Genomic DNA, 20,876 nt, shown 5'->3' on the forward strand with positions numbered 1-20,876 from the left:
TGGGGGCAGTTAAATGTCAAAAGGAAGAAAAAACAAAGGGTACCAACATAAGATTGACAGCATCTAATTCTGCTAAATAAAGATACGAAAAAAATAAACAGCTCCTCTCTGAGACTGTGCTGCCCAAGCAAGTATCTTCCCAAGCCTCGCAGCTTGGGGCAGCCCAAGTGATAGTGCCGACACTCTGTGCCCCCCCCCTCCGGAGGTGACCGGGGTGGGGAGCCAGGCGGACAGAGGCTCTGCCTCGACTCCTGTTTCCATACATAGGCAGGCAAGTGGGATTATCTGACTCTCAGAAATTCTGCCCAGAAGTAACAAGTTCTTTCCACTTACATTTTATTGGTAAAAACAAGTCACTTTTCCAGACCTCACTGAAATGGGGGCCAGGAAGATGAATCCTCCCGTGTGCCTGGAAGGTGAGAGGGTCAGAATAGTTCTGACTGGCACTGATGACTCCCCCAGCTACCATGGATGATGACCGTCATTTTATGAAAGGAATGGCAGGTCAGTATCTGAAACGTAAGGAGGACAGCACATCAGAATAAAAGCAAAACTTCAAGTTGAATGAATTAGCTTTATTTCAACCTTGCTCTTAGTTCTTCTCTTTCTCACCCTCACTGTGGAGCGCAGGAAAACAGTCGTGGGCGGGGGGGGCGCCTGGGTGGCTCAGCCCTTAAGCGTCTGCCTTCGGCTCAGGTCATGATCCTAGGGTCCTGGGATCGAGCCCCGCATCGGGCTCCCTGCTCTGCAGGGAGTCGGCTTCTCCCTCTCACACTCCACCTGCTTGTGTTCCCTCTCTCGCTGTCTCTCTCTGTCAAATAAATAAGTAAAATCTTTAAAAAAAAGAAAAGGAAAACGGTCGTAGACTGGTCGTAGATTGGTGCTGATCCCCGGGCCAGCCTGATTAACCAGGGGCATGATCCACTGGAGGAGTTCCCACCTTCTTGCCCTTACCTGCAAACTCATCCTCCCCTCACTCCCTGGGTCCCAGTCTCTCTTTCAAGCAGGCTCTTGTCATCCCCAAGCAGGCTGTGTCCCTCCAGCATCCCTATGCCCCCGTGGGGCCCAGAGCCCTTTCCGTCTTGCTTGTGCATTGAGTGATGGGGTTCCGACCACAGATGAATGGAGATGCTGTTCCCAGCTGTGCTTGTTCACAGACACAGTGGGCAGGATGAGGGCAAAGCTTCATCACTCAGAGTTTCCTTATGCTGAAGGAGAGTGGACAGACACTAGAAGGAACAGGTGGCCCAGGCACTATTTAGAAACCCTCAGAACTACAATTTCCCCCTGAGAAATGTCTCCACTAGGAGGCACAGATGAGAAAAGGCAGCAGAGTAAGCCTCAGGTACCTGGGAGCCATGGGCTTTGGACCAGTTAGACTTCTCTGGGGTTCCTGGGCTCTTATCTTCCAGTGGAGACTGAGAGAACTCTTTCTCCTTCCCTGGGCACTTCTCCACGACACGAACTTTACACCACTTCTGTCTCCTTGCTGGCGGTCCATTTGAAGTTCCGCAGGACAGAGGCAGAGAGGAGCACCTCTATCCTGTTCCAAGGCTACCATGGCTCTAGAAAAAATGAAACCAAATCTGCTTGGTCAAAGTAGAGCCCAGATTTGAATAAATCAATGATATGAAGAGTTTTGTTAAACAGACCCAATTTGGCCAACGCACATTTACCAAAGCTTAAAATAAAAATAATAATAATCACCTAAATTGTCCAGCACTATGTAGTTTGTTTGATCCTCATCAACAGTATGCAGGGGCGGACTAGTATAAAGCTCAGAGAGGTTAGGTGTTTTACCCAAGATGGCACAGCTAATATATCACTTCAGATGCTTTCCGTAGCAAATACTGGAAAACTGGCTTAAATGATTAAATGGGGATTTATTCTCTAATATAATCAGAAGTCTAGGGTAAAGCAGGCTTCAAGTTTGGTTGACTTAGCAGCTCAAGTCTAAGAAAGTGTACTCTTTCCACCTCTCTGCCATCCCCGGGCTGGCTTTGTCATCAGGCTGGTGGCAAGAGAGCCACAGGAGTGCCAGACCTGACATCCAGACATCATTGTGGCAGGACAAAAGAGAGGCCACCATGTGCTGGGCCCCTCCGCATGGTTGGAAAGCTTCATCAGGAGGAAGCCCCATAGCCCCTGCCCCCAGTGAGGCCTTGCATCTCAGAAGTCATTTCTGAACCACTTACTTGGATGGAAAAGGAAGTTATGCTCAGACCACTCAGGCGTGGCTTGGGAAATGGAAAGGATCAACTTCATTTGAGGCATATGACTGTGTGGGTTGTGTCCACGTTAGCCTATAAAAGGCAGAACTGGCATTTGAATTTTGCTCTTTCCTCTCTATCACACATGTGACATGGCTCTCTCTCTTTTTCTGTTCTGCGGGAGTATCATATTATAAAATAACAACCACACGGTAGGGATCTCTGAAGTAGCAGACTCCCTTAGTATTTTCAAAATAAGAGTTGAAATACATTTTTTTTTAAGACCATTTTTATTCTTCCTCTACCTTTGCCCCAAGTCAGCAGCCAAGTTGCCTCCAGCCCGGGGCTGGGGGACAGAGTGGTGCCAGTGGGTTCTGGCCAGCATGGAACCACTTGCCTATGACAAATGAGCAGCTCAAGTTCTAGAGAAGATGCCTGAAACCTGGACGTCAGAGGGAGGATGGCCACGTCCTGCTCCAGTCCCGGCCAGCGCTGATGAGAACCGGGAGGAGGAAGCAGGGCCGTGGGGAACGATCTACTTCCCGAAGCCCTGAGTAAGTGGTGGGAGGCCGCTCAGAAGCATCTCAGTTTCCAACCTCCCATCATGCCAAGGTTTTTTCAGTTTCTGATGGTAGATACTTGTTGAACATCTGCTGTGTTCAGGTACTTTAAACGCCTTCTCTCTTTTGCCACTCACTACATCTCTGTGGGGTGGGAAATCTCACCCACCATTCTACAGATGAGGGACCAGAATCTCAAAGAGGTAAAGTAGCCTTCTTGGCGGAGGTCACAGTTGCTATGGTAGGCTGAATAATGGTCCCCCCAAATGCCTACCTCCTAATATCCAAAAGCTGTGGATAGGTTACTTTACATGGAAAACGGGGCTTTGCAGACGGGGTTAAGGGTCTTGCAATGGGGAAGTCATCCTGGGTTATCTGGGAGGGCCCAAGGTAACAAGAAGGGTGCTTATAATAAGGAGGCAGGAAAGTCAGAGTAGAGAGGGAAAAAATGTGACAATGAAAGCAGAGGTCAGAGTGAGGCGAGGAAGGAAACCATGAACCAAAGCTTGTAGGTGGCCTCTAGAAACTGGAAAAAGCAAGGAAAGCATTCTCCCTTGAGACCCCAGAATGAAAGCAGACCTGCCAACACCTTGATTTTAGGATTTCTGACCTCTAAAATTGCCAGATAATAAATCTGTGATGATTTTAGCTAGTAACTTTGTGGTAATATGTTACAGTAGCCATCGGAACCTAATACACTCTACACAGAGGTTAAGTACATCGTTTCTGAAGCCAGCATGCCCAAATTCAAAGCCTGACTCTACCACCTAGTCGTGTGACCTTGAGCAAGTCATTTAACCTGTCTTTACCTGCATTTTCTCATTGGTAAAATGGAGATAGTAATAATCCCTGGCTCAGAGGGTGGCTGTGAGGCGCACGTGAGTTAATAATATAGGCTTAGCACCTGGAACAGTATCTGAAGCATTACAATAAGCTCTCAGGAGATGCCAGCTCTCATGAGCATTCATGATAGCTCTGCAAGGTGGGTATTTTTATTTTCATTCACATGCTCAGAGAACCCACATAAATTGTCCAAGACCAAATGGCCAGGAAAAGTCAGAGCCCACAGGTCCATCTGGCTCCACATGCCTTTTACCTTTTGCAAGATCTCACTGCTTCTAGGCTCAGCAGTTGGAGCAATTGCAACTGTCATGACAAGAACTTGATCTCCAGGTCCCTTACCTGCCTTCTCTCACCTGCTCTGCTCGGCCTCTCCCCTTTCTGCAGTCAGCCACCAGCTCAGATTGAAGACAGCTAAAAAAACACGGGGATTTCTTTACATGTTCTAAGGGGCATCTCATGTCATTCTTGTAACAAATGCTGGGGTGGGCGGTTAGCCTGGGCAGGGAGCATTGTGCCCATTTCAGGAATGAAGATACTGAGGTTCAGAGAGGCTAGAGGACTTGCCCAAGGTCAATTGGCCCCTTAGAGGCAGGGAAAAGGAAAGAGGTGGTCTCCTGGCTTCTGGTACTGAGACTTTCCAGCTGCCTGTCAAATCCTCCTAAAGGTTCCTGCTAATTCCCTGCTGTCCAAATCAGAGCCAGTGAGAACTGCCATTGGTTTACTGCTCATCTAAGAGAATGTGACATAAATCCTGCGTAGGTGGTCTGTAGCATGTGCACATTTTCTTTCCCTTAATATTGCTTTAATTGAGTATCACTTGGGTAAACGCTTTGATTAGCAAATGTTTGTGCTTTGCGGATTTAACAAAGTTAGACTTTTCCAGTGACTGGGAAATACTGACTGCTGTGATTGTTTTGATTTTCATGGTGAACCCATTAGAAACCCAGGGTCCCTTGTCAGGGTTCATCGTCCTAGGCTGAACCCAGCAGGAGGATCCTGCGTCACTGACATTCCTGGTGACAGGGAACAAATTCCTTCCCCTCTCTGGGCCCCCCGGCAATGTGCTCTGGGAAATGAGGGGGTTGGACCAGATAATCCCTAAGGGTCTTTGTAGCTAGAGGTTTTGACGACCAAACCCCGGGCTGAGGTTCCTAGAAGCACAGGAATTCTCTCCCAGCTTGCACGCGAGGCCTCTGTCTTGAGTCCCAGTCCACAGGGAGGGTTGGCCAGGGTCCAGGGTTGCAAGTGGAGCAGAGCCCTGCTCACCGCCCCCGCCCCCCGCCACTGCAGCCTGGAGACCTGTGTTTGTTCTTTGCCCTCACCAGGAGGCTGCCCAGCCCCAGGCGCAGCTCTCCCAGCCCCCAGCATCTCCACGACCATCTGGGCCTCATCTCCTTGGCAGTGTGGAGACTAGATGGGAGTGCCAGTACTGTTTCTGGGGCCCCTGCTCTGCTGTTTCACGATTCTCAACAGAGGGGCTGCCCTGCGTGGTTGAGGGTGGGCAGCGGCTCCATGGTCAATGCCCCAATAATGAATCCATCCCTTTCTTTCTTTCTCTCTTTCTTTCTTCTCTTTTTCTTTTTCTTTCTTTCTTTCTTTCTTTCTTTTTTTCTTTTTCTTTTTCTTTCTTTCTAATTTATAAAGATGACCTTTTCCTTACTTTGAAAATCAGGCACTTTCAACTTATTTTGTATTTCCAATGATCTTGACCCAGCGGCACCATTCTTTGAAGCGTGAGGCTCTTTTCTGTTCCTGAGGGTGTCTTATCACCCAAACATTCCCAGGCCTCAGCAACTGGGGGATGCAAATGAAGTTCAGTGACATTAATGCTGAAGTCTTGCCACCAAGAGCCCTGACCTGTATGACCAGGGGACGTCAGCAGCCCCTCTCCCCCAGCTGGTCCTTGGGGGGCCCCCTCACGAGGGTTCCACAGCACATGAACCAGGGCTCTGCCTTGGTCTTCATCTCAAACCCTCCCTCACGCAGCCTCACTGCTCAGAGCGCTTCAGGGCGGCACTAACCCACACTCAGCCTCTGGTTCGGAGAGGCGAGGCTACTGGCCTCATCCCAGCTCTGGTCCTGGCTCCTCATGAGTGCAGAGCCTTTCAGTTTTTTGTGAACATGATCTTTCATCATCTAGCCCGCACCCTGCCCCTGGGATCTGCACTTAGGTCTGCAGAGGGGGCACACAGTGTCCTATCCTGCGGTTTCTCTTCTTTACATACTCCCTCCCAAACTACCTCCCTCCCTGGAGACCCCATGCCAATGGAATTGGGAAAATGAATTGCAAAAAGAATGAAGAGCCCACCAGTTCCACAAACCCCTGTCTTCAAACCTCAGTTTGGCTTATATACTTAATTTTTTAAAAAATATTTTACATCTTGATGGATCTAGGAAGAATTCTTAGATTAATTCATTACAAAAATAAATCTTACAATGTAAAAAAAAAGATAGCAAAACAGAACCAGAATATCTGAACAAATGAACAAACACCTAAATGCGCTGAATTTTAGGCAAATGGTCATTGCATAAGTCAGTCAACAGAAGACATGGCTTTAGGTGGAGTTGTTTCAGCCAGTGGGATCTGTTAAAGAAAAGCGTCTACCTCCACTGGAATGTGCATTTTTGGCACCTAGCCCAGTACCTGGGGCATAATAGGAACTCAGTAAATGCTTCCTGAATCAGTAAATGCATGCATGAATGAGGTAAGCTTGATTATTTCTAATTCAGCTTTGATGATACTCAAGGAGAATCTGGGTGGAACATCTCCGATTTCTTTTAGGGATATCACAAAGTTCTCAGGACATTAGCAAAATTCACCTTCACTTGGGAAATTAACCAGTGCCAAGCAGCACTTGGGGAAGATAGACCAGGAAGTCCACAGAGTGAGAGGGTGCAGAAGCTCAAAGGTCTTGCCAGTCACAGATCTGGCCTTCCCTCCCAAGAGAAAGCAGAGGCTGCCAGAGGCAGGATTCTAATGGCCTCACTTGGGTTACTAGGGAGGCCCACCAGAAGGGTAGAGTGCCAACCTCGATTTTGTCAGATCTTTCTACAGCTCAGCTGCAGGAGAAAAGAAAGGATGGATTTCTGAGTTACCAAAAAATTTCTCTGGAAGTATAAATGGTGGTTGAAGTGGTCCCAGTGGGACTACAATATACTAAGTTTATTCAGTCATTCGTTAAAATCTATTGAACACCTATTATGACTCTGGGGGTAATAATGGAAAAGAAGATACAACCCCTTCTTTCAGGAACCCACACCCTGGAGAAACAGAAAACTGGTATTTATTGTAGTTATTCAAAGTGCCAGGTTCTTTGAGGCTAAAAGCACCTAAACTAGCCTTGCGGTGTGAGGAAGGCCCTGAGGTCTGAGCTGAGTTCTGGAGGATGAGGAAGGGTAAGTCTGAGGAATGGGCAAGTGGGGATAGGAACATGGAAGAAAACTTCAGGACAAGGGGACTGCAGGTGAATCAGATGGAGGAGAGGGGAACAGTTAGGAATTCAGGTCTCAGTTCCCTCAGCTGCGGTGGGCTCCTGGGAAAGGGGGGTGATAGCACCACTTGGAATCTCACTGCCACAGGTGGCATGACCAGCAGCCACCTTGGCCCAGACAAAACTCAGCTGCAGCAAGAGGCAAGTCGAACCTGGGGTTGCTCCAGGGCCCAGGGGCTGCCCACCTGGAAAGTCCCCATCAGAATCCCTGGACAACCACAGAACTTCTCCTGTCAGAGTGAGGTTTTGACCTGGTCCAGGAAGGTGGGGCAGAAAAGTGAGGAAGTACTAAGGGTTGGCTGCAAAGTAAAGACAGCATCCTAACTCAAGGAGGCCCCGGAGAAGAGATAATAAGAAGTGGGTAGGTTTGGCGGGCAGGGACTCAGGGAGCTTGTGAAAGGGAGACAGAAGCTCAGGGAGCCTTTTAGGGGTGCTGTGGCTAGACCCACTGTGAAGAGGAACCTGGGAAGGATGCCCCACCTATCTAGAACATGAGCTCCGTAGTAGCCAAAAGCCTAGAAAATAGGACAGTCAGCCACCCAGGCAAGTCAGCCAGCAGGGTGTAATTCTTCCCTGAGGAATGAAGTGTTAGAACTTCATTATCACCAACAAGGAAGACGGGCTGAGGTGTACCATAGGGATGTGCCTGAAATCTTGGGATTCTTGGGCTATCACTTCAGAGCTCACAAGCACAAGAGAAAAGGATTCTTAGCAGAGCCAGAGTCTTTAGAGACCTCTTATATTCAGAGAATACAAGAAGAGTCTACAGCAGCAATTCATGGCGGTCACTGCATAGATAGGTCTCCTCAACCCTGGGAGGCCAGCAGAGGGAAGGGTACTATCCCCACAGGACGGTAAGAACAGTGAGGTTCAGTGGGGCCACCCAGCTATGGGAGGGAGGACCAGGGCCCAAACTACTATGGCTTGTCTGCCTTGATCCTGGCCTCTCCTGTACATTGTTACCTCTGCGCTGCCATTCTCCAGAGTCCAAAGCTTGCAACGGTTTAGAAACCATTTTTTTCAAGTATGATCCCATGGGAAGGCAGTCACTACACATCCCTCCCTGAAAAAGGCAGGTGACAAAACAGAATTTCAGTATGATTATCCATTTGTAAAAGAAAAATATGTTGACACACGTCCTTTACATGACCATTGGACAATGTCTAGATGAACAAAGAGCAAAATTCCGGCAGCAGGTTGATGAAATTTCTAGGAAATTTAAAGAGTTCTTGCTTATCTGCATTTTCTCATTTTCCTACAATCAATATAAATTACTTCTTTAACGCTCGACAGTCAAGGGTCAGAGGCGGGGGTAGATTTCATAGTTAATAGTGACAGCTTCTCCAAAGCAACCCTATCCATTTCTAAAATAGAAATTTTGTCCAGAAACTGGAAAGGAAGCCCAAGGAGGAGTGTCTCAAAGAGTCTACACAGGGTGTCTCTGAGAATTCAGTCTTTACAGGCCACAGAGGGGCCAGCCCGGACAGAGATGGGCCAGCTGCCCAGGGATAAAGAAGGCCCTCTGCTACCATAGTCAGCAGCACAGTATCCCCCAGCCTGAAGCAGCTCTGGCTGCCACATTTTCCCACTGGCACTTTCCTACTGGACTATTGTTCCTCACGGGCATGCCCACATTCCCCTAGGTTACAAGCCCTGGGGAGCAGGGCCTTGCCTTGAGACAAACTAGGGATGTTCTGTGGAGGCCTGGGTAAGACCTCAGGCTTTCAAGCCAGATACCTGGGTTTAAATCTTAGACCTGTCTACCACTAATGAATTCTGGCACCCTGGGTACATTACTTAAAACCTCTTGATCTCAGTTTATCCATCCATAAAAGGGGGATGATATTAAAACCTACTTTATAGAGCTGTGAAGAAAAATGGGATAATGCATATATATCCTTAGCAAGGTATCTGATTGATACTCAATAAATAGTGGGTGGTATTATCATTAATAATAACAACAGTAATAGCAGCAGTAAGCTCAGAATCCCTGTGGCCAGTATGGGTCTGGTAGGCATTCCATGAATGTTTACTGAATGGAGAGGTGGGTCCTGAGGCTTCTCACATGCTTCTTCTCCCCCTTCCCACCTGGCCTAGGTCAGCAAGGAACCACACACTCTCTCCTTAGTCCTCTCAGAGAACAGACAGAAGCAGACTAGCCTTTGGGCATTCCTCCACCTATGGGCCTCAGCCTGACACATTCTCCTTGATCCCAAGCCAAAAATCCTTGAAACTCAGCCTCTGGTATTCACAAGGTTGAAGTGATTCACAAAAGAGCACTTCAAGCCCACCTCTGATCCCTGAGAACCGGTATTTGGCTGGAGAGAGATTAAGATGACAGCTACTTCTAGCAGGTGGAAGCCAGCAGAGAAAGCCTTATCAGCCTGGCAAACTCTTGGCAAATTCTTCGTGGTTCTGAACCAAGTGGCAGCAGCAGAAACCTGCCACAGGTGGCTGAAGTAGTGCCGAGGCTAGACAGGAAGGTCCAGGGCACCCTGGGGGTTGTCATGGCGGGAAGCAAAGGGCACAGGCTCTGAAATCAGGAAGACCTGAATTCAAATCCTGTCTCTGCTTTCTCTCCAGCCATTCAACTGTGAGCAAAGTGTTAAGCTTTCGGAGCCTCGGTTTCCTACCTCTCTATGAGAACTAAATGAAATCCAGAAGTAAATGTCTGGCTGGCTTGCAGTAGCTCCTCAATGGACATTACTTTCCTTTCCTTGGTCACCATGTCACTCAAGCCCCCAACCTTACGGAGGTGAAGGAGGTGGTATTTGAGCTTGATCTGGAAAAAATGGATACAGTTTGGAAGTGTAGAGATGGGGGAAGGACATCCTACACAGAAAGAACGTAATGAACAAAGGCTTAGAAGCAACAATACATGCTATGGTGGGGGTAAAATGAATCGGCTATGTGTGGCCCCTATCTGGTCAGGTGGTTGAAGCAGACCTTTGTTTTTCTTTTTTTCCCCTTTTTCTTTTTTCCGCTGTTTGCTTCTTCACTTCTTAACTGTCTGTGAGAGGTTAAAGCAATCTGAATTAAGTTCGTTAAATTGACTTTTATTATTGAATTATAATCATTTGTGCAATTATGAAACCAGGTGTTCCTGATTGAGATCAATTATTCCTTCACCTGATCACTATAGAGCTAATAAGGACTTAGAATTGCTGTTCAAGTATACTTCCAGCCGGGTTGAAGCCTTCTGGAAAGGCATTTATTAAGCCAAAGAGTGGTGGAAAAAAAATCCAGGGGAGAACAAGGACAGAGATTAAAATCCTTTAGGAAAAGGCCTAGAAAGGCTGATTTGATCATTAAGTAGCCTTGATGGGTGGCTGGCTGTTGACAAGGAATCTTTGAGGTGTTCCTACAGAACTTTGATGGGGGTAGGGTACAGTGGGGTGAGGTAGGCTTGGGGTGGGACAGGAAGAGAGGACACAGACACTCCATTTAAACCACAGGTTAGAGACCCATCTTTCCTCTGCTGTGGTGGAGTCACCCTCTCTCCCTCCTGAGGCTTCTCAATCCTGACTTTAGGAAAGCCGTGGTGCCCCCTTCCAATGTGTGAGGAGCGTGTTAAGTGGGCGTGCAGTCTCTGTTCTAGGAGATGCAGGTTTGGGATGCCTAGAGTTCTAGGTTCCTTCACATCTGATCCCTAAATACCTCTGTCAGGAGGACAGAGCAGAAGTTTATTAATTCCATTTTATAGGTGGGCTTCCTGAAGCTTGGTCAACAGACATGCCTACAGTCACAGGATTAGTGACCAAGATGGGGTTAGACCAAGCCCTTCAGATGCCAAGACCGCCAAATGGTCTTCCCCTTACAACCTTTATTGCCTCATGTCCAATTCCATTGGCAAGTAGGGTGAGTTGATCATTTCTGCAGTGATGGGCAAGCCTAGATAATTGTTAAAACAACTTGCGGAGATTAAGAAAACACCTGTTTTGGGGCGCTCCTCTAGATCTGGTAAGTGAGAGTCTGTGGTACCGGGCTATGGTACCATTATGTTTTCAAAGTCCCTAAGGTAATTCTAATATGTGTCAGGGCTGTGAACCATGGATCTAACAGGTAGCTAGTTAGCTAAATGGAGCCTGGCCTGGCCTGGGGGAGTTCTACAGCTGTATAGGGTCCTTTGGGTTGCAAAGGACAGACATCAAATGCAGCTAACTTGACTTGGTTATTTGCAGGGGGATTCATTAGAAGGCTTATGCAATCAAGAGGCATGTAGGGGATATAATGGGATCCCAAGGAAAAATCGTATGTGGGAGTAGAGGGTCGCCTGATCTTACCTGACGCATCTCCATATCCTTCATGCCATGATCTCTCTCTTCAGGCCATTTCATTCTCTCCTACCCCAGACTGTTTCTGTCCAAGGGATCTGGTCACTGATGCCTCTACACATCTCCACTGTTGGAGAAGATCTGAGACTTCTTTCTTCATCCCATTCTTGGGCATGTGCCCACTCCAGGCCAGTCACTTTGGCCACATGGTTGTGCCACTAAGATTCTGGCAACCCTCTTTCAAACTACATGGCTAGAGTAAGGCAGGGGTTATTTTCCATAAGAAGGAGGGGCTAATATTCTAGAAAGACATATAACAGAGGTTTCCTAGTCATCATCTGTGAACTTCACACAGGATTCCTGTAGCAGGAGTGCTCACTTGCAAAGAAATCCTTCAGTAGTTACCCTGAAAGTCCTGCTGGTCTGGAATCTTGGACCACCAAGGAACAAAAATTGACAGCTTTGAAAGCAGGACCATCTAGACCTAATCATTCTGTGAATGCTGAGCAACAGGACCTGCAAGGTAGAGGAGGTAGGTACTGAGGTCATATAGACACCATTCCTGCCCCCCCAGTCTGCCAAAGACTCACAGCCTTGGATTTGGACAGGACTCTAGATTAGTTAAGAATCTTGGGGTTGCAAGTAACAGAGACCAAACTCAAACAGATTTACCCACCTGAGGAAAGGAATCTCTTGGCTCACATGACTGAAAAACTCAAGATTTTTGCTTTCATGGGTGGCTGGATTCAGAACCCAGACAATGTCCTGAAGACACCCTCCCCCTCTCTCATCTCTGCTCTTCTCCTCTCTGGGTTCCCCTCAGGCAGGTTTTCTTCTCCCAGAAGCAAGATGGTCATCAGCTTCTCAGCTACCCCTGTGGAAAGACCAGCATCTTTTTCCCCCAATAGAATAAACAAAAACTCCAGGATTGAGTATTATTAGCATAATGTATGTCCCAGACCTGAGCCTATATCTGCAGTCAGAGGATGAACTCATACACACTGAGGGCAGGGGAGGTGGGGGTGGGAATGAGTGCTAGACAGAATAGGGCAAAGACCCCAGAGCTCACCAACTCTGACAGGCTTCAACCCACCTGCCCGAATATATTCTGTGAAACCTCCCCTGACCAAGAGCCTGACCATGGTTAACACTCTTCCTTGTCCATCTCTTATTTGGTTCACAGGAAATACTTAAAACACCACTCCCATTGGGAACCTGCTGAGAGACTGGCTATGAATCAGTTATTTTGGCACCCTAGTACTGGGCTATGACAGAGAAATCGGTAAGTTCTGTTGAATCACAGGACTCCTAGGAGCCATCAAGTTGGGTAGAGAATGGGCCTTGGAGGATGGGAGGCAGAATTCTGAAGCTGGCCCCAGGACAGATCTTCTCCTGATTTACTACGCCCCTCAGACAAACTCCCTTCTCAAATCTATACTTTGTCCACATGACCCTGCCTACCTACCTGTTAGGATGACTCAGATGTTTGTGTTAAAACAAGTGGGAGTAACTTGTAATTGTCAAGTAGTATCATTATTGTTCTTGCCTGTAGAAAAACCAAGGTCCAATTTCAGAAAATATGACATTATGAAAAACAGTTCAAAGGTGGAAAAAACATGCAATGATTGGACTGCCAAATAGAAAAAGAAAAGTCTAGAGAAGAATGATTTTAAAATGAATTATGCACTTTGAAGAAAATAAGAGAACAGGGGATGTAGGAGAGCAGAAGTGGAAGCCAGAAGTCCATGGAGCAAAACCAGAGAGGGCAGCCGTCCTGGAAGGGAATCCCGGGCACAAGTGAGTGCTGAGGTTTTAGCTGGAGCAGACCCTGGATGTCATCTTTCCAGGCCTGGCCATAGAGGGAGCCTGCTTTTGAAGGTCCTGGCCCTTCTCAGGCCTTCTACTCCATTTCCAGTCTTCAAAATGAGGGCCAGATAGGCAGGGGAGCCTTGCAGGCAACCAGACTACAAAGATCCAATCCTGTCTGCTGACACCATAGCTGCTCCCTGCCCTGATACCAAAGGCTGTCTGGCTTTCCTCACTGTCATCTTGGGCTGTAAGTAACCCACTTAAATCACCACTGGACAGGGAGAAGCTCACAGCCTGCTTTGCATCTCTTCTTCCATCCAAGCCATTAGTATGTTTAATAGCTCTGGCCCCATGCTGATTTCTGACATGTGGTAATTAATTCCTTTCCACTCAGAGATACAGCCATTCACAGGTCTCAATTCAAAAGTGTCTCTGCTCTGTTCCTTTTGAAAAACACTCAAAATGTTGAGTTGGAAAACCGTTTGGCCTTTTGTGAGAGGTCACTGATCTCTATCCCATCCTTACATGAAAATAAATTCTAGATGTATTTATGATTTACATGTAAAATATGAAAATACGAAAATATTCTAAGGTGAATATATAATCTTAGAGTGGGGAAGGTCTTTGTAAGCATGCAACTAGAGGCAGAAACCATAAAGATCAAGGTTCATGCATTTTTTAATATCAAAACTTTAAACCTCTGTGTAGCCTAAATTAATAAAGTACAGTTGAATTAAATGAAAAGAAAATGACAAATTTGGGGAAGCCATTTGCAGCGTACAATGATGCTACCTATAAGGAGGATGATGATGTTGCTAATATTTATTTCTATGTACCAGTGTGTTACTATATACAGAATCAAAACAGTTTAATTCACAAAAAAAATCAAATAGTAAAGAAACATAAAATATTCTTATTTATAATAAGATTAAAATGGCAATAATAGGCTACTTATGACATTAACCAGATGATAAAAACAATAATCCCCAAATGTTAGGGTTCAGGGAAATGTTCACTTTCACACGTTGTTGTTCGGAGTCTAAATTAGTACAAACTTTCTGGAGGGGAAATTTATCAAAATCAGAAGCATGAATCCACTTCCAGATTAAGGAATCTAACTTGGAGAAATAATTAAGAATATGCACAAAGATATACTACAAGATGTTATTTTAATAGTAAAGATTGGAATGCCCAACAATGACAGTTTTGCTAAATAAGTTATATATCCATACTTTGCAAATATTAAAAATTATATTGTAGGTGTATATTTACTAAAGTTGAAAGAGGTTCAGTATGTATTGATAGTAAATAAAAAAGGTTATAATACCATAAGCTCGGCATACAAAATCTCCTTTTTTGCCAAAAAATCACATAAAAAAGTTTGAGGGTATATACCAAATATTTACAGTGGTAAAGTTATCTTTTTGTACTAAATTCAAGGGTATTTCAATTTGCTTCTTTTGTTTAGAGGTCTTTTCTAATTTTCCTATAATGAATGCACATTATTATAAAATAGGAATAACAAAAATGCTTATTCTGCACAAGTAGTGTGAGGATTAAATAGTATAATGGAAAATGGTTTAGGTGAATGATCACTATGATTTCCAAAGAGAGAGCCCCAAAAAGATCAGCGAAATTGGGGAGGATGAACCAAAGGAAAAATGGAACCTGAATATGCTCATGACATGCATAGAAATTAGGGTACAGGGGTTCTGAAGGGTGAGGGCAGACAGAAAATATGGACACAAACTTCCCTTTTGAAGAGTTTGATGGAGTACAACAAATGGAAGGAATAAACAGAACCAGGAAGGCTGGGGGGTTCAAAGAAGGACCCTAGTGTTTCCTCTTTACAATTTTGAAGATTATGAAGCTCTGAGAAGTTTGAAAGTGGAGTCTTGTGCAGACTCATGCAGAAATGTGCCAATAGTCAGTTTGGATCATAGTTCATAAACTTATCCTGGATCCATGGCACCTGATCCATGTGTCCCCCAGATAGGCTCCCTCCATTTCATCTGGGGTTTCTGCAGATGATCCTTAGCTGTCTGCAAGTATTATACAGTTGTGATGTTATTTCTCCAATGAATGATCTAGCAACCTTCTACAGGATTCTCAAGCCTACACCAGGAGAAATCACTAGAAAAGATTCCATGGGCCCTAGCCAGTTGGAGGGTGTCCCATTCTTAGGAAAACATCTTATGGCATCTATACTAGAAGGAAGTGAGGATGACCAGGCTAATCCTTAGACAGTACTAGACTCCTCTTTTCAATGATCTTGAGTCTAGCCTTGCCCACATACCTTCAATGACTGGTCATCCATACCACCCTATGCCAGTCATCCACAAATGGATGAGCTCTAGGAAACAGGCTAAACACTTATGTCTAGAAATTCTATGGTTCTTTTTCAAATCTGCTACAAACTTTTTATAGTTTCCTATTCACTGAAGACATCTTCAAGTTTTTAAAAAAAATTTTATGATCCCTTCCACATGTAGCTGTTGTGAATATAAATTATTATTTTGTAGACTGCATCTGATTATTCTACCATGTGAATTCTCTGTAGTTCTGTTTCTATTGCCTGTTGTTTCTGCTGGTTTTCCCTTATTCAGCATGATTTTCTTGTATGACATACTATCTTTGACTATTTACTGGATGTTGTATTGGAAAACCTATTTTCAGGAATAATTTGAGGTCTACAATGAAAATACATTTCCTCTGAGAGAATTTGGGTTGGCTTCTACCAAGGATCTTGTTAAAGTATAGATTCTGATACAGTTGGTCTTGGATGAGGCCCAAGAATTTGCATTTCTAATAAGCTCCCCGGCACGCTGATGTTGTGGCCCCATGGATCACATTTTGAGTAGCAAGAGACTAATGAGGGACCCAGAGGGTCAGAGCCAGGCTATAATTCTATGCGAGCTATGTCACTTGTTCACTCTCATCCTGGCTGTCCCTTTGAGGTCCCAGCTTGTTGTGGGAAGGATCTCCTAGGAGATGCCTCACTGTGTGTGGCCTGAGCTTTGATTTTTGTCCCTCTCACCTCTTAGACTGCCAGAACAAAGCTTTAATTTTGAGGGATCAGCAAGTGTGTTCAGATCAAAAGCAGTTTCTGTGCTTGCTTATCTCACTAGGTTTTCATTTCCCCTTTATTTTTAATCCAGTAATTCCTTATTTTCTTGTCATCTCTTTGGTGCTTTTAACATTTTTTTAAGCTATATTTTTAGTAGCTTTCAGTGGGAGGATTGGTTAAATAACCTACTCGTCTGTTCCTAGAAACAAGAAGGTCTATGCCAAGCACTCATGAACTCTTTCATACTCTCAAAATAATATCCCAAGAACCTCCTAGCATTATCTCTTTCATCAAGTAAGTCTTTGTATGTGTGTATGATTATTTGTTTAGAATAAATTTGTAAAGTTCTCTCCTTTCATTTGTACTTGTCCTTCCTTTAAGGCTCCACTGGGTCTCCCCACTCAGCAGGCCTTTCCTTGTTGCTTTGGCTTACCTGGGTACTCCTCTTTGGACAGCCCTCTTGCCAGTGTGTCCTATGATTTCAGAATGGGGCAGCTAAAAGGAAACATAAAGATCCCCTTGTCATTCCACACCTGGAGATGAAAGCCCAGAGAAGGGAAACAACTTGCTGAAGGTCCCACAAAGAATTATGGCTACACTTGAGACTGGGACCCAAATCCTCGTCACCCAGCCTGGCAGTGTCCCACAATCATATGCTAGTCCTTCGTTATGTTGAGCCAAGCTTGCCTCTCAGCAACTTCCATGTAGTAATTAATCAAAAAATGGCAAGATGTGTGTCTTCTAAATCTGGGAAAAACACCAAAAGAACTTGGTACATTTTTATGTAATTTATATCTGCCCAGTTCTGAGGAGAAAGGTCTCCATCCCCAAGCAGCTGACAGGGAAGGAAGAAGTCAACAGACACTGCTGGGGAAAGTAACTGTTCACAGGGTTTGATTTTAAACTGTACCCTTTTATTTAATTTCTATCTGTGAGATCTCTGAAATCTAAGGAGCCCTGAAACACCACAGAATACACCCACTGTCCTCCTGGAAGGATTCCAGTAAAAACAGCTTCTAATTAAATAAACGAGCTCTGCCATGTTCGCTTCGGATAGCAGAATAAGGCTTCCAATGACAAGCTCATTTGACTGCAGTCAGTTTATTACTTGTTAAATAATCATTGACTTGCTGTTCCTATCCATCTTATAACCTTTTCGTAACTGAACACAGAAGAACGTAATATAAACAAACAAACAAACTAACTAACTAACTAATTAGAATAAGAAAAAATGGCAATGCTTAGGGAAATTTGAATGTCTATAATGAAATCCATTAAGAAAGGAAGCAAAATGACTAATTCAGGAACTAGATAGTAACTCATTCAATCTAATTTCTTAAACTCCTGAACTCCTGGCCCCCAAATACTTCCCTGACCATATGTCCTCCTGAGTACCACCCCCCCCACACACACACACACAGATACACACACAGACACACACATAGACACACGCACAGACACACAGGCACATACATGGATACAAATACAGACACAGACACACACATGGATACACAAGATAAACACACACACCCACAGACAGCCAATGCCCTAGGTGCCATTGTCTTCTCAGTGGTCCCCACACATGGCAAACCTCCCCATGCCCCTGTGCCTAACTTAGAGCGTGCAACGCTCTGGATTGTAACACCACATGCTGTTTTCCTACCAATCAAAATCTGTCTCAGCCTTCAGGACCTAATAACAACTTCCCTAAAGATTTCTCAGGGATGAAGTTCCTAACCTGACTTGTGGGAATCACTCTTCAGAGAGGCCATGGAGATCCAAACTCTCTGGAAGGAACTCTGGCTCCTGAAGTGTGACCAAAGAGTCACATGGACCCTCCTCTCACACTTTTTGCCAGTATAAGTATATTACATGGGACATACTTATTCTAAAACATTGTTTACCTGAAATTCAAATTTAATTGAGTGTCCTGTATTTTATTTGGCAACCCTACCCAGGCGGCTTGGCAAGCCTATAGCAGTAGTTCATGTTGTAGGACATTTGCAGGCTCTGCTTACTGCCCAAGGCATAACCAAAGCTATGTGCAACTGGCAGGATAATGGCTCACCCCCATGTTGATCTCTGCTATTAAATAAAACATGTAAGTATGAACTATCCATAAGCTTGAGCGTCTTCAAACATGTGCATATATGACTTTTCAAACTCATGTAAAAATAATCAGAATAAGGGTGCTTGGGTGGCTTTGTCAGTTGAGTGGCTGACTTTTGGTTTCTGCTCTGGTCATGATCTTAGAGTCCTGGAATCGAGCCCTCTGTTAGGTTCTGCGCTCAGCAGGGAGTCGTCTTATGGATTCTCTCTCTCCCTCTCACCCTGCCCCTCGCCCAGCTCTCTCTCTCTCAAATAAATAAATAAATCTTTAAAAAATAACTGAAATAATAATGGTCATAGTAATAATGATAATTATATTGCCAGATACTCTTCCAAGTGTTTTGTAAATACCAATGCTTAACCCTCCTAACAACCTGATGAGGTAGGCGCCATTATTATTGGTATTGTACAGTTGAAGAAACTAAGGCAATGGCCATTTAGTAATTTTCCCAGGGGACAGTAGGTGGCTGTGGTTGGTAAGTGGCCACGCTGGGATTGCATTCCAACAGCCTGGCTCCGAGGTCTTCTCAACCATTCTTCTCTACTGCATGTTTAATGGCCATCACTCATACGTTACTCTTAGCCTCTCACAACTGAATACAATGTACCAGTGTGCTATAATCTTACACTTCTGAACAATGGCCTACAGAGTCATGACTTCTCACAAGTTGATGTGGATTACCTTTGCAAACCCAACTCCTGATGTTTACCTTCTCTGTGTGTTTTAGTCAGCCTCCCCATGGGAGGAGAAGCCATGTCTATCTGACTCTAGTGTCTCACAAGGGTCTTTGGAAGAGATGAGTAGACACTCCAAAAGTGGGCCTTTCACTCCTCCTTTTTTGGCACACACTCTTTGTGACACATTTCAATGATTTCCTTTTCCCTTTCTTCTTTCTTCTCCAAAAGGAAAATCCCTGCCCATTCTTCAAGATCTAACTCAAATGTCACCTCCTCTGGGAAGGTTCCCTTGATTTTCCCTGACCATGTTAGTCCTCCCCACTTCTTCTGTGGTCCCTCAGTACTTGGGTGATGGCTCAAACCCTGATGTTTGGATTCCCTAATCAGATAACTTTTCTTCTCTCCCCTCCATCTCAATGACATGCTTCCCTGGAACAGAGGTTCTCCACTTTGACTGCAGCTCAGAATCAGCCAGGAAGCTTTGTAATATACAAATATCTGGTGTCCTGCTCCCCAAAATTCTGATTTGGCAAGTTGGATGTAGGACTCAGACATCAATATTTAAAAAAAATAATGATCCACAGATGGTTCTGAGCCGCAGTGATGAGCCACATTCAGAGCCATGGTTCTGAGTAGCAAGTGATACTCTAGAGCAGCTTGCTGAAGTCAAGCTGTATTCTTGGTACTCAGTGAACACACCACTCTTCATCGGCCATGCCTTCGGGTTCTGGGGGTGGGGATGACTGAGAGTCTGGAAAAGTCTTAGGGAGAGTCCTTAAGGTCCCTTCCAATCCAACCTTATGTCATTCTGATGACATTTTCTGCCATAAGCTTCAATTTCATGCATGTAGTAGAGAGAAGTGCCCCTTACTACAGCGATAGCAGGAAAAGGGAAATGTGCCCATTTCAGAGATCAATAGAAATTGTTTAGAGGAGAAAGCCTTTAGAATTAGTTAGTATCATTCCAGGTGGGGAAATTGGAGCTCAGAAAAGTGAAAGAAGCTGCCCAAAGTTCCCTGTTTTCCTGTCCCCATCCTAGTTGTGCTCTCATATCCTTTGTCAACCTCACCCAAGGCCAAGTCCCCTTTGGTGGGTATTTGAAAGTGAAAAGAAAATGGTCTCAACCCATGCCCCCACTCTATAGCCAAGCAAAGAAACTACACTCTGGTCACCCAGCCAAAATATTATTTTAAATGGGATCTAGCCTCCTAAAAGACACACACACACACACACACACACACACACAACATCACACAATTTAACAAAACCCTCTACAGCAATATTATTCAAAGTGGTGTAAAGCAGCTGCATTCAAAAAAAAAATTGAAATTGAATTCTGAGGCATAATCCAAGAGATAAAAGTCAAAAAAAGCCAATATGTGATGATTGAGTATGCACGACCACAACCCTTAATCTCTGCCATCCTCTGCAGTGTAAACAAATCTGCTGATTGTTGATGATATTGCCGAAAACATCACTAATCAAACCTTAAATACCAAATACATTTAAGCAAATAACACTCCAGTAACAGTCATTTTAGCTGATCGTGCAGGAAATTCAAATCGGAGACCAGTTTGAAAATGGCCAGGGCGAGACTGTAGCTTCGCATTAATTGACCAACATCCTAGAGGCAGTGTTTTCTCTTAAGTACAGAAGGCCTGAGACACAAAAGGAAATAAGGAAGAAGTCCAGGAGGCAAGCGCTAATGCAATTTCAAGCTGGAATTACATCAGCAGCTTTAAACAGATGGCAGAATGGGAATAAATGTGTTAGCTCCTTTCTCTTACTTGGGCTTTCATTGTTTATATCATTAAAAATAAGGAGAGTTTAAAATA

At 44.8% G+C, this 20,876-nt stretch overlaps 1 long non-coding RNA gene across 1 annotated transcript; it reads right to left on the bottom strand.

Annotated features, from left to right (window-relative positions):
• Nucleotides 1-339: 339 nt before the first annotated feature.
• Nucleotides 340-16,751, bottom strand: LOC105235694. Its single transcript, XR_002141853.2, has 4 exons — nucleotides 16,688-16,751; nucleotides 1,350-1,565; nucleotides 613-811; nucleotides 340-512 (listed from the first exon to the last, which is right to left on the bottom strand). It is a non-coding gene; the product is annotated as an uncharacterized LOC105235694 (long non-coding RNA).
• Between the last annotated feature and the right edge of the window lie 4,125 nt (nucleotides 16,752-20,876).

The sequence above is a fragment of the Ailuropoda melanoleuca genome, chromosome 7 (assembly GCF_002007445.2).
Source record: "Ailuropoda melanoleuca isolate Jingjing chromosome 7, ASM200744v2, whole genome shotgun sequence".
In the NCBI taxonomy this organism is placed as follows: Eukaryota; Metazoa; Chordata; class Mammalia; order Carnivora; family Ursidae; genus Ailuropoda; species Ailuropoda melanoleuca.